The 15,249-nt window shown below is 41.5% G+C and overlaps 1 long non-coding RNA gene across 1 annotated transcript; it reads left to right on the top strand.

Annotated features, from left to right (window-relative positions):
- Nucleotides 1-7,879: 7,879 nt before the first annotated feature.
- LOC120981235 lies at nucleotides 7,880-14,223 on the top strand. Its single transcript, XR_005774652.1, has 3 exons — nucleotides 7,880-7,945; nucleotides 12,228-12,378; nucleotides 14,190-14,223. It is a non-coding gene; the product is annotated as an uncharacterized LOC120981235 (long non-coding RNA).
- The last annotated feature ends 1,026 nt before the right edge of the window (nucleotides 14,224-15,249 follow it).

Here is a 15,249-nt window from a genome sequence, read left to right as displayed (position 1 = left end):
GTAAATTTCAATGAAATGGATTGGGACTTTTGAAATCCAGCACACACAATTCTTCTTGCCCCTGGCATCTGCAATTGAAGGACAATCAATTGGATCCATACACAGCAGAGTAGGTCAATTCTGCCAAAAGCATACTTTATCTCTGCTCCAACATAATCAGACATATGTAAGTTTTCCAGAAACATGTTTGAAGAGACAACTCGAATACAAGCTTTAATAAGTGTTCTAATCTTCATTCTGCTTTTAATTTAAACCTGTAGAGCCGTGTCATTTTATGTTTGCCACCCTTTACATACATGATGAATCCTGTTTCTCGCTGGTATTTTGTGCATTATACCATGTTATACTTTATTCTGTAACTAATTGCTATGTTTCATTGAATATGAAAATAAAAACTATAAACATAAAAAAAAAGATGTATGCATTGCAGTAATAATTTCTGTGTATCGCCATTCTAGCAATGCCTAAACTGCACGATGGATGACATAGAGTTTTTTTTGGAAAAGTTAGAAAACATGGGAAAGAAAGGCAAAAAGAACAAAAAGAAAGGAACAGGAGGTAATCCACCTTTAATATACATTCTGTAAAGACTTGGTGGCTACTGTTGAATGTTTTACACTATATAAAATTTTATTCCAAGTACAATATATAAGTAAACTCAAAAATATATTAAGATTCTTACGAAACAAACTTGCTGTTTCATCCAATAATCAACTTTCTTCTTCCACATCACAGAGTTACAATCTAGACCACCTAATGAGCTAGAGTTCATAGAGTGTTATCAGAAATTCAAGCTGGCCTTCAACCTGTTGGTAAGAACCACTTTCAGCAATGTAGTCAATTCTTTGACATGACTTAATTTGCCTCATTCCTATGACACTTTGTACACATACCTTACACATAGAGAAGTCCAAAATTGTCCCAAGAAGCTTCGTGTGGTGCTTTTGACCAGGAAGACTGTTAAATTATTTGTTTCATAACATGTTTTAATTTAAAAAATTTACTTCTGCCTCAATCCAGATGCAAGCACCTCAAAAGGTTTATGGCAGTGGAAGAACTTTACTGCAAAAAATATGTCTTAAGAATATTTTCCAAAGATGTTTCCTCAAGTTTAAAGGAGATGGCTTGGCCAATAGAAAAAGAAATAAATCAGAATGGCATAAAAAAAAAAAAATCAAAGAAGACATACTAATCTAAGCTCACGTTCTGACGTTCTACTGGTCTGTATCTGATCGATCAGCCAATGACTAGCTAAGGTGGGTCTTTTCCTCTGTTTTGAGAGGAACCAGGAACTGGAGACCAAAGAGAATTAAAACAGGAGCGGTGGGAAATCAGTGAAGTATCTCTTTTGTTTCTTTATGCCATTCTGAAGACAAAAAAATATATATTGGCTGGGCAACCCTTCTAATGGGGTGCCCCACGTTGCACAAGCTGTTACAATTGTAAGTTAGATAAGCAGTTTTTTATGCATATCAAAAATATTAATGACTTCTGAAGACTGTTTACTTTAACAGAACATTACCATGTTCCTTTTCAGGCCAAGTTAAGAAAACATATCCAGAAACCTAGTTCAGCTGAACTGGTCCATTTTCTTTTTGCACCACTGGAATTGGTAATTACTTTCACAACTGATCTATAAAAGTTGACAAAAGAGTACATGCATATGGGTCCGCGCTAAACTTGAATGGGGAGTGTTTCACAAACAGGAAGTCTTCATGGAGATTTCACAGCTTCACAGATGCATCCCCAGTATATGGTCTTGATACCAACCAGCAAAGCGACTTCCTTCAAGAGGAACAGATCATAGTGCAATACCCGAATCTTTTTTAAAAGGTATAATTTATTGTACTTACAATAAAACAACTTGCATATAGCGTGTAAACTCGCCCGACCCGGGTTTCGCCTTCGCTTCATCTGGGGCGTCACAATCAAATCCACCCGAACTCTGATCTCATGAGCTTAGGGTACTATGTCATTTCCGGTTTCCAGAATAAAAGTTTATACAAAATCTCATAATGTTCTCATATATAAAAATAAAATACACAGCATATATTCAAACACTTACAGCGATAAATGCAGAAATCACTCTGTCACTACTCACTAGCACAAAACACATTGGCATCGCGTGGCATATACACATGCCCTAAGGCGACAGCATGATCGTAGATCCGCCAGTTGGTGCCCTGTACCTAGAGTGCATACCAATCTTCAGGTTCGAGCGGTGGGCAGTACAATGACTTGCCGTGTGTGAATATTAAAATATATATATGAAGGATATGGAAATCTAAAACCCCTACAGCTACCTAAAGGCACCTAATATATCCCCATTACCTTATACCATCTATTATCCCACCCTCTACCATTCAAGGAAGAAGACTATGAATACTATACTGGTAACCTAATAGAATGTTGTTATAGTAATCCATACTGACAGCTTTCATGTCCCATTCAATGTTGAGGCCTTTGGGATGTAGCGTATTTAATTCATAAATCCACTGTGCTTCCCACTTATTTATTTGTTTCACCGCATCCCCACCTCTCCAGTTCTTGTGTACGTGTTCATCCCCCACAAATCTCAGTCCTGCAGGATTTTTTGGGTGAACTTTTTTAAAATGTGCGGATACACTATGGGTTTCAAGACCTCTTCTTATGTTTCCAATATGTTCACTAATTCAAATTTTACTTTTCCTTAGGGTTCTACCCACATATTATAACCTGCAGGGGCACTCTAGCACATAAATTACCCCTGCAGACTCACAAGATAGGTTTCCTCTCACTTTCATTTCTTTTTGGCTGGAACACAAAAATATGACATTTTGTGTCCTGCATTTCTTATCTGCCATCGATCTATTTTTGAAGCCGGAACAAAAACCACACCACACAAAATTTATTCTTGGTGGTAGCCTTAGTCTTTTTCTTCAAACTCCCCTGTACTATTTTAGTGCGTACCGTAGGGGCCCTTCAGAAGATAAACGGTGGTTTCTCCGGAATCATTGTGCCAATGACCGCATCATTTTTTAGGACTCTCCAATTACTCTGGATTATTTGTTTAATCCTGGGACATAGGGCTGAATACGTGGTTTTAAACGCCCATTTGTATTTGTCAGTATTTTTATTCCTATTATCCTTTTTAGCAATATTGTTCTCGCCAATTGCCCTTCTCTGTTCTTCTAGCAACTCCTCATTATACCCCTTTTCTCTGAACCTATTTAAAATGATAGTACTCTGTACCTCATAATCTTCCTGATGGGAATAATTCCTTTTTATGCGCTGGAACTGACCGTTAGGGACCTTTTGTAACCATGGGCTATAGTGACAGCTAGTTGCGTCAATATACCCATTCCTATCCGTGGGTTTAAAAAAAATACCTTAAAGATACAGGTCATGTTCTGAAAGTTCTGAAGGAGTTGGGTACAGTCACAGATGATGTGCATCTGATGACAGCAGATGTCACATCGCTGTATACTATAATTCCAAATGATAAGGGATTGGAGGCAGGGAAGTTTTTTATGGATAAGGATGAGCATATGGAAAAGGATCAGAAAGAGTTTATTTTAAAATGTATAGACTATTGTTTGACCCATAATTATTTTTGGTATGGTGATTCTTTCTATTTACAGACATCTGGAGTGGCGATGGGTGCGAAATTCGCACCCAGTTTTGCCAATCTTTTTATGTCTTATTGGGAACAATTTTTCATCACCCCACTTATACAAAAAGAAGGAGCAGGAGGGATGTTGATTCTATGGAAAAGATACATCGACGTCTTATTGGGAACAATTTTTCATCACCCCACTTATACAAAAAGAAGGAGCAGGAGGGATTCTATGGAAAAGATACATCGACGACTGCCTGTGCATTTGGAAGGGTGATGACGAGTCCTCTCTCATGTGTTTTATAAGGCATATTAACAGTAGCCATTGGAATATTAAGTTCACTGAGGATACTAGCAAGGTCAAGGTTAATTTCCTTGACCTGGAAATATCGATAACAAATCAGTGTATAACAACCAAAACTTTTTTTAAACCCACGGATAGGAATGGGTATATTGACGCAACTAGCTGTCACTATAGCCCATGGTTACAAAAGGTCCCTAACGGTCAGTTCCAGCGCATAAAAAGGAATTGTTCCCGTCAGGAAGATTATGAGGTACAGAGTACTATCATTTTAAATAGGTTCAGAGAAAAGGGGTATAATAAGGAGTTGCTAGAAGAACAGAGAAGTGCAATTGGCGAGAACAATATTGCTAAAAAGGATAATAGAAATAAAAATACTGACAAATACAAATGGGCGTTTAAACATAGAAACATAGAAACATAGAATGTGTCGGCAGATAAGAACCATTTGGCCCATCTAGTCTGCCCAATATATCTGAATCCTATGAATAGTCCCTGGCCCTATCTTATATGAAGGATAGCCTTATGCGTATCCCATGCATGCTTATACCCCTTCACTGTATTTGCAGCTACCACTTCTGCAGGAAGGCTATTCCATGCATCCACTACTCTCTCAGTAAAGTAATACTTCCTTATATTACTTTTAAACCTTTGCCCCTCTAATTTAAAACTGTGTCCTCTTGTGGTAGTTTTTCTTCTTTTAAATATGCTCTCCTCCTTTACCGAGTTGATTCCCTTTATGTATTTAAAAGTTTCTATCATATCCCCTCTGTCTCTTCTTTCTTCCAAGCTATACATATTAAGGTCCTTTAACCTTTCCTGGTAAGTTTTATCCTGCAATCCATGTACTAGTTTAGTAGCTCTTCTCTGAACTCTCTCTAGAGTATCTATATCCTTCTGGAGATATGGCCTCCAGTACTGCGCACAATACTCCAAGTGAGGTCTCACCAGTGTTCTGTACAGCGGCATAAGCACTTCACTCTTTCTACTGCTTATACCTCTCCCTATACATCCAAGCATTCTGCTGCCATTTCCTGCTGCTCTATTACATTGTCTTCCCACCTTTAAGTCTTCTGAAATAATTACTCCTAAATCCCTTTCCTCAGATACTGAGGTCAGGACTGTGTCAAATATTCTATATTCTGCCCTTGGGTTTTTACGCCCCAGGTGCATTATCTTGCACTTATCCACATTAAATTTCAGTTGCCAGAGTTCTGACCATTCTTCTAGTTTTCCTAAATCCTTTTCCATTTGGCGTTTCCCTCCAGGAACATCAACCCTGTTACATATCTTTGTGTCATCAGCAAAAAGACAAACCTTACCATCAAGGCCTTTTGCAATATCACTTATGAAGATATTAAACAAAATCGGTCCCAGTACAGATCCCTGTGGAACCCCAGTTGTAACATGACCTTGTTTTGAATGTTCTCCATTGACTACAACCCTCTGTTGTCTGTCCCTCAGCCACTGCCTAATCCACTCAACAATATGGGAGTCCATGCTCAATGACTGCAGTTTATTGATAAGTCTTCTATGTGGGACAGTGTCAAAAGCCTTACTAAAATCTAGATATGCGATGTCTACTGCACCTCCACCGTCTATTATTTTAGTCACCCAGTCAAAAAAATCTATAAGATTTGTTTGACATGATCTCCCTGAAGTAAACCCATGTTGTTTTTCATCTTGCAATCCATGGGATTTTAGATGTTCCACAATCCTATGCTTTAATAGTGTTTCCATTAATTTGCCTACTATTGATGTCAGACTCAGTGGTCTATAGTTGCTCGATTCCTCCCTACTACCTTTCTTGTGAATGGGCACGACATTTGCCAATTTCCAATCTTCCGGGACGACTCCTGTTACTAATGATTGGTTAAATAAATCTGTTAACGGTTTTGCCAGCTCACCACTAAGCTCTTTTAATAATTTTGGGTGTATCTCATCAGGCCCCTGTGACTTATTTGTCTTCACCTTAGACAGCAAACTTAGAACATCTTCCTCTGTAAAGATACATGCATCAAACGATTTATTAGTCATCCTTTCTAGTGGAGGTCCTTCTCCTTTTTCTTTTTCTTAAAACCACGTATTCAGCCCTATGTCCCAAGATTAAACAAATAATCCAGAGTAATTGGAGAGTCCTGAAAAATGATGCGGTCATTGGCACAATGATTCCGGAGAAACCACCGTTTATCTTCAGAAGGGCCCCTACGGTACGCACTAAAATAGTACAGGGGAGTTTGAAGAAAAAGACTAAGGCTACCACCAAGAATAATTTTGTGTGGTGTGGTTTTTGTTCCGGCTGCAAAAATAGATCAATGGCAGATAAGAAATGCAGGACACAAAATGTAATATTTTTGTGTTCCAGCCAAAAAGAAATGAAAGTGAGAGGACACCTATCTTGTGAGTCTGCAGGGGTAATTTATGTGCTAGAGTGCCCCTGAAGGTTATAATAAGTGGGTAGAACCCTAAGGAAACGTAAAATTTGAATTAGTGTACATATTGGAAACATAAGAAGAGGTCTTGAAACCCATAGTGTATCCGCACATTTTAAAAAAGTTCACCCAAAAAATCCTGCAGGACTGAGATTTGTGGGGGATGAACACGTACACAAGAACTGGAGAGGTGGGGATGCGGTGAAACAAATAAATAAGTGGGAAGCACAGTGGATTTATGAATTAAATACGCTACATCCCAAAGGCCTCAACATTGAATGGGACATGAAAGCTGTCGGTATGGATTAATATAACAACATTCTATTAGGTTACCAGTATAGTATTCATAGTCTTCTTCCTTGAATGGTAGAGGGTGGGATAATAGATGGTATAAGGTAATGGGGATATATTAGGTGCCTTTAGGTAGCTGTAGGGGTTTTAGATTTCCATATCCTTCATATATATATTTTAATATTCACACACGGCAAGTCATTGTACTGCCCACCGCTCGAACCTGAAGATTGGTATGCACTCTAGGTACAGGGCACCAACTGGCGGATCTACGATCATGCTGTCGCCTTAGGGCATGTGTATATGCCACGCGATGCCAGTGTGTTTTGTGCTAATGAGTAGTGACAGAGTGATTTCTGCATTTATCGCTGTAAGTGTTTGAATATATGCCGTGTATTTTATTTTTATATATGAGAACATTATGAGATTTTGTACTAACTTTTATTCTGGAAACCGGAAATGACATAGTACCCTAAGCTCATGAGATCAGAGTTCGGGTGGATTTGATTGTGACGCCCCAGACGAAGCGAAGGTGAAACCCGGGTCGGGCGAGTTTACACGCTATATGCAAGTTGTTTTATTGTAAGTACAATAAATTATACCTTTTAAAAAAGATTCGGGTATTGCACTATGATCTGTTCCTCTTGAAGGAAGTCGCTTTGCTGGTTGGTATTGAGACCATATACTGGGGATGCATCTGTGAAGCTGTGAAATCTCCGTGAAGACTTCCTGTTTGTGAAACACTCCCCATTCAAGTTTAGCGCGGACCCATATGTATGTACTCTTTTGGATCTTATTGGAGAAGGGACCCCCTACGACTTTTTGGGACTGCTGCTCATTTATTCCTGGTATCACACAGAAACTTTATTTGTGTCTATAAAAGTTGACACCAGGATGTTCATAGCTTTTTATACCGTCCATCCATGGTTTTACATTTTTCTGAAATTTTAATCTAGGGATGAATTATATGTGCATTATATACCTAGGTATTTATGCAACCAAATGAAATCTGATATCTGAAGTCAGAAGCCAACTAAACTACAAAGCTGAAAGCTATAGAATGTATGCATAGATCTTATCACAGGGATAAAAAAAAGCCAGCACTACTTATATAAAGACACTTTAAGATGTGAAGTTTGCTAACACACTACAATCTGCTTGATGTTCCTTCTTGTAGATAATTCAGTGCTCTGGAGGACCAGAGTTAGGAAGATCTATCACCTGTCCTCTCTTGTCGAAGGATGCCACTGACTTCCTGAGGGGTCATCTAACTCCAAAGGAAATGCAAATCTGGCACAGTTTGGGAGAGAGATGGACAAAATCAAGGTAAGTGGAATAGATTCTCATTTTAATCTTTTATCTACAGCTTCGTGGGTAATTTATTTAATATTGCATTTTACTCATTTGGGGCTAAAAAGCATTTCTTTCAGTTGGTCTTTATTAAAAATATTAAGCCCTTCTGTCACAAAGGGTTAACTGTCTAGCTGTGTGAATGGTACTTTTTACTTACACTTTGTGCCAGTCATCTAATAAACCTTGCCTCCATGCTGGATGAGGCATTGGTGTACATTTTGGCCAAAGCGTAATAAGCCACTCACCACGTCAAGGTCGCCTCTATTGAGTGGTCCCTAACACTAGTTCCTACCTGTTTATGGGCCATGACAGCCATGACAAAGTCCAGGGAATGCAGGTCAGCGTGCACGCCAAGCACACTCTGCTTTTAACCCCGTCCGGTGCCATTACAGCTTTCATCGGATCCAGGGATGCAAGTACCAACATGCACGCTGAGCCCACCATATACTTCTCCTGGAGCCAAATGGCTACTGGTAGGTTCTATATAAGCAGACTCAGTTTTATACTGACTTTAAAACCAGCCTCCAGGACAGATTGACTGGTCAGGTGTGCATGACTCCAAGGAGATCGCCACGCCTCCAATATATACTACAATATTGGAGGCGTGGCGATCTCCATGCAGTCATGCACACCTGACCAGTCAATCTGTCCTGGAGGCTGGTTTTAAAGTCAGTATAAAACTGAGTCTGCTTATCTAGAACCTACCAGTAGCCATTTGGCTCCAGGAGAAGTATATGGTGGGCTCAGCGTGCATGTTGGTACTTGCATCCCTGGATCCGATGAAAGCTGTAATGGCACCGGACGGGGTTAAAAGCAGAGTGTGCTTGGCGTGCACGCTGACCTGCATTCCCTGGACTATGTGTGGCTGTCATGGCCCATAAACAGGTAGGAACTAGTGTTAGGGACCACTCAATAGAACAAGAATATTAATATATTAATTACAACCATATGCATCATTTAAACCCTTAATCAACCTAACCCATCCCATCCCAGCCTTCCCTCCCTTGTTTTGTGGTGTATCTCTAAAAAAAAAAGAAGGGCAAGGGGGGGAATCCAGCATATCCCTCTCAAACAGGACTTTGTTTTCGCTATCAGGCCCCATTATTCCTCAGTACCTCCAGCCAAGCCATATCTTCCTCCATTTTTCTTCACTATTCCTTTGTTTATATAAAATGTATTCATATCTTTTAACTTTGTTAACCAAATTCACCCATGCATTTAGCCTTGGAGAGTTATTTGAGAACCATACCCTTGTAATTAATAATCTGGCCAGGAACATTATTTTAATAAGGAGTGTCCTTGTATCCTTAGTGCAGTTCACCATAGAGATATCACTTAATAGCCAGCACTGTGGAGTCAGGGGAATCACTACACTAATTTTCTATACAAGAGAAAGACAAAAAAGCACAGCGCCTCATGTGTGGTAACACCTTATGAATACTAAAGTTATATGGTGCGTATTTCTCTTACCGGAGGTTGTTGTGAGGAGTCACAACAACTATATATGCCTTAGCTGGTATCTATCCCCACCAGCATCAGGGAATGCCGTGCTGCTGCCTTGGTCTCTTCCTGTCTCAATTCCAAGATTCCAGGAAAGAAATTAGTAGAGAAAATCAAAAGATGTGTGAGACCACTTGAACAAGTGGTCTGACACATCTTTTGATTTTCTCTAAGACCTTCATTTTCTGACATATAACTTCATAAATGGAGCTCCAATACTTGCTGATTTCCAGACATGACCAAAACATGTGGAGAAAATCTGCCACTGGTATATCACACCTTGGACAGTTTGCCGTTTCCCTTAGGCCTCATGCACACGACCGTTGTGTGCACCCGTGGCCGTTGTGCCGTTTTCGGTTTTTTTCCGCTGACCCATTGACTTTCAATGGGTCCGTGGAAAAATCGGAAAATGCACCGTTTGGCAGCCGCATCCGTGATCCGTGTTTCCTGGCCGTGAAAAAAATATGACCTGTCCTATTTTTTTCACGGCCAACGGTTCACGGACCCATTCAAGTCAATGGGTCCGTGAAAGAACACGGATGCACACAAGATTGGCATCCGTGTCCATGATCCGTGGCCGTAGGTTAGTTTTTATACAGACGGATCCGAAGATCCGTCTGCATAAAAGCTTTTTCATAGCTGAGTTTTCACTTCGTGAAAACTCAGAACCGACAGTATATTCTGACACAGAGGCGTTCCCATGGTGATGGGGACGCTTCAGGTTAGAATATACTAAAAGAACTGTGTACATGACTGCCCCCTGCTGCCTGGAAGGTGCTGCCAGGCAGCAGGGGGCAGCCCCCCCCCCCTGTAGTTAACACATTGGTGGCCAGCCCCCCCCTCCCTCCCCTGTAGTTAACTCATTGGTGGCCAGTGGGCCCCCCCTCCCCTGTAGTTAACTCATTGGTGGCCAGTGCGGCCGGCCCCCCTCCCTCCCCTGTAGTTAACTCGTTGGTGGCCAGTGGGCCCCCCCTCCCTCCCCTGTAGTTAACTCGTTGGTGGCCAGTGGGCCTTCTCCCCTCCCTCCCCCTCCTAATTAAAATCTCCCCCCTATCATTGGTGGCAGCGGAGTGTACCGATCGGAGCCCCAGTTTAATCGCTGGGGCTCCGATCGGTAACCATGGCAACCAGGACGCTACTGCAGTCCAGGTTGCCATGGTTACTTAGCAATTTGTAGAACCAGGTCCATTATACTTACCTGCGAGCTGCGATCTCTGCGTCCGGCCGGGAGCTCCTCCTACTGGTAAGTGACAGGTCCGGCCGGGAGCTCCTCCTACTGGTAAGTGACAGGTCATGTCATTTACCAGTAGGAGGAGCTCCCGGCCGGACCTGTCACTTACCAGTAGGAGGAGCTCTCGGCCGGACCTGTCACTTACCAGTAGGAGGAGCTCCCGGCCGGACGCAGAGATCGCAGCTATACTATAGGGGAGGGAGGGGGGGGCGGCCACACTGGCCACCAATGTGTTAACTACAGGGGGGGGTCTGCCCCCTGCTGCCTGGCAGCACCTGCCAGGCAGCAGGGGGCAGTCATGTACACAGTTCTTTTAGTATATTCTAACCTGAAGCGTCCCCATCACCATGGGAACGCCTCTGTGTTAGAATATACTGTCGGATTTGAGTTTCACGATGTAACTCAAATCCGACAGTATATTCTAACATAGAGGCGTTCCCATGGTGATGGGGACGCTTCAAGTTAAAATATACCATCGGATTGGAGAAAACTCCGATCCTATGGTATATTAACTCCTGACTTTACATTGAAAGTCAATGGGGGACGGATCCGTTTGAAATTGCACCATATTGTGTCAACGTCAAACGGATCCGTCCCCATTGACTTGCATTGTAATTCAGGACGGATCCGTTTGGCTCCGCACGGCCAGGCGGACACCAAAACGACTTTTTTTTCTTGTCCGTGGATCCTCCAAAAATCAAGGAAGACCCACGGACGAAAAAACGGTCACGGATCACGGAAAAACGGAACCCCGTTTTGCGGACCGCAAAAAAATACGGTCGTGTGCATGAGGCCTTAAACCACATTTATTTTAACCATATCGGGGTTATATATATTCTATGTATAATATTAAACTGGACCACTACATGATTAAAATTGTGAGATACCCATCTTAAATTCCCACATATATTTTCCCAATCCATTGTGACAGTATTAGAACAGAGATTTTCCAACGCCTTCTGGCCGGGGAAAATTCCCCTTCCAAACAGTGTCTTAAGTAAAGTCTTGTAAAGTTGGGAGATCCTCAAAGATTGATGCTGGTCTCCCATCATAACCTCAAATAGTGTGCTAGTATCAATTAACAACCGTGTTTTATCCCCAACCCTAGCCAATGCTGACCGCAATTGAGATATCTAAATCAACTTAAACTAACCAAGTGAAGAATCTCTTTTAAACCTTATCTCTAAATTACTTAAAGGTCGTAAACACTTATTTAGTTAAGAAGCCTGTCAGGTAAGCTGCCTGACAGAATAGAGTGAAAATTCAGATCCTGCTACTACAGATACTCAAGGCTGCATGAAGACAGTGGTTAAAAAAACTATTGACAAAAAATATTTTTAGCTCAAAATCAATACAATGCAATAATAAATAAATTGCTCCCAAAGGTGTACATAGCCTTTAAGTATATCGGTATGGAACATGTACAATTTGTGACAGCTATCGTATTCAACTTTATTTGTACAATCTTCAGTAGGTTTTTTAAATTAAAGCAACGAATTAATTTTGCCTTTTTACATTTTTCAGGGCAGAGTGGCCAAAGGAACCTTTAATTCCACAGTACATACCAAGATTTAATAATGGATGGATACCTCCAATAGACATCTTCCAGGGAGCACCTTGGGAGCAAGATATGGGACACCCACCAGAGCCTATTAAACCCCTTTTCCTAGAAGAGGTAGGTTAATCACTTAAAGGGGTTGATTGAGTTATTAAAAACCTAAAACCTGGGATAGTGCTTAAAAATTTAAAGAAGCTACTGTATGCTCACTGGTTTAAATCCCCTCTGCTTCCGACACGATTGCTCTGGTCCACCCCACCAGGCTTTGTTTACTTTTCTGCAGCAATGACTTGCTCGTATACCTCATGCCACTGCTGCAACCCAATCACTGGGGGGTCACATACCGTATACCGCTCAGGCCACTGATTGGCTATAACAAAGACGTAGGGTATGTGGGCATGTGTAACGCCCCAGAATGGCATTACCACTTCTTCACCCCGCTACTGTCTCTAATAGGCTGATATAATGTCATCTTGTGTTTTTATTTCAGGTCTGATACACTGTGCATTCCTATTTCTAATGTTTGCAATCGTTATGTTCACATGTAATATGCCTGGTTCATCAGCAGGTGGCAGCAAACACGGCAGAGCAGTAGTTAGATAGAATGGAGCTTTCCATTTCACTCCATTTCATTTTAACCCCCTTTTGTGGAGGAGTGGGTGAGTTCCACTTCCTGCAGGAAGGGTGGGGACGAATTGTAGTTAGTTCCAGCTTACCCCCTGCCAAGGAAAGGTGTGCTTGGGATGTCTCTGCTGGACGTGCCCAAGACAGGCCAGCCGGAGCACCCTAGGCTCTGCTGTTCATGGAGGCCAAAGCTTGAAGCCTCCGTGGCCAGGAGGAAAGTCCCCTGGCCTAATCTAGAGACAGACCAGACTACAAAGAGAGAAAGTGCAGCATATAGAAGAAGCTAAGTTATACAGCCAGCCTGTCAGAACAGCAGAGCCAGAGAGAAACATATGTAGCAGAGACGAGTTTGCCTGCCAGAGTTTAATGCAAAAACCTGCTTGGACCAAGACAAAGCCTGAAACTGTTTGGAGAAACGTTTACCAAAGTAAAGCTGCTATTTAACTACATTGGTCTGGGCTCAAATTTCTTTCTTTTAAATCCTTCAATTATCTCCCCTATTTGCTGCTCCGGAGCCAACACCTGGGGTCCAACCGTATCCAGTTAGGAGCACCGTGACACTCACTTACCATAAAGGGACATTTTAGGCCGCAACATACCACTCGGCATTTCCTACATCTGGGTCGCAATATAGAGGGCCCTAGGTGGAGGCTCCCATTGCACATGTCATCGCTACAGCCAAGTAAATGAATCCCAGCAAGGAGGACCAGAGCGGCAGTGCTGGAAGTAGAAGGGGATTCAACTGATGACCATAATTCTTGGATCTGGGCTTATTTGTAAATACTTTGGGCAACTCCTTTAATGCTGTCAATTGTTTCCATCCTTTGCCTTCACATTACTCCCTTTGCTTTTACTATATCTCTGGTTAGCGTGCCAAAAGTGCTGGCATGAGCAGTAATGAATGTTGTGGTAGGTATTTCAGAAGCTATCCTATAGGCCTCAGAGAGATTTTGAGAGTCCTACTAGTTTCCATGCTTGCTAGTGACTTTCTCACCACCCATGTAGGCACAACAGAGTTTTCACTTTCGACCTAAACTCTCAAAAAATTGGATCATTTGTCCAACATCAACTTGGTTTACCTTTGCACGTATGAGAGTTACCATCAGCTGTCTTAATTATTTAAACTAATTGATTTAATTTACCTTTGGTATTAAAGACTAGTTCTTCATTAAGTAAAATACTGGAGCATCTTTTCTAGGATCTCTGCAATGTGCCGGAGTGTAGGAGAGCAGATAGGTCCTACCTGACACATACTAATGATATCATTTTGGCAGCCTTTTCTTAATGAATACTGATGTTTGTAGCCACCAAAGCCAAAGGAAAATCTTGAACCCAGGAACAGATTTTTTCTGTTTCATTATCTTGCCAAAAGTCTAAGCAAACAGAATTGATCAACCTGCAATGCCCTTATATTGTCTTTCAGCTTCCTCCTCCTAATGGAAATCCTTATAGGACACCAACATTTAAACAACCGAACCTTCCTCCAGAAATAAAGTATAACACAAGCCCAAAACTCACCAGGTGGGTGGTGATTTAAACGTTAATCCCTAATGTTGTCAAATCTTATGGGCATATCCATAAATAATAAAAGATTCATGGTCAAAAATGGACAAAGCAAAATACCTATACATATGTGCATCTCTCTTATAAACAGTTATAATGCACCAGTGCCGGCACAGCCACAGAAATGCGCCAAAATTTGCTATGACTTCACCGCTAGAAATGCCAATGAGCTGTCAGTCCTCAAAGATGACGTCCTGGAGGTAAGCTTGATTTATGATAAAAGGCTTCTATAAGGCAAATAAAACAAGTCAGTGTTAGTTACATGGAGAATCTGTATGTGTAAGAACTTGTACTCTTGTTTTGTAGGTTCTGGAGGACAATAAGCAGTGGTGGAAATTAAGAAACAGGATTGGGCAGGAGGGATACGTCCCATATAATATCCTTGATGTAGTATCTACTGAGCAACTCGACCAGTTAGATAGTCAAATGGTAAGTCTGCCCACCACAAAATAACTTCAGGTTTGTTAAAGTGTAATTCATGGCTAAATACAATACACATGTAATGCTAGTCATGACTACATGATAACCAAGCAGCACTGCCATAAACTACTCAAATGTCAAAATGTTTAAAAACAAGCAGAACTTAATAAAGGGTATTGGAGTTGGCCCACGTACAACATTCTGTAGATAGTGCCATGCACCATCCCTTGGGGTGGAGAGGATGGAAGTGGTGACCGCAGGAATGAGGATGGTTGTAGTCCTCATGATGGATAATTCCTCCTCCAGCGCTCTGTCAGGCCACGCATGCAGTGAATGGAAGGGCACAAGCCTTCTGCCCCTTAGGGCCTTTCACACGTGCGA

This window comes from Bufo bufo, chromosome 10 (genome assembly GCF_905171765.1).
Source record: "Bufo bufo chromosome 10, aBufBuf1.1, whole genome shotgun sequence".
In the NCBI taxonomy this organism is placed as follows: Eukaryota; Metazoa; Chordata; class Amphibia; order Anura; family Bufonidae; genus Bufo; species Bufo bufo.
Note: the sequence above shows the minus strand (reverse complement) of the source record. Positions and strands in the feature narration are given on the sequence as shown.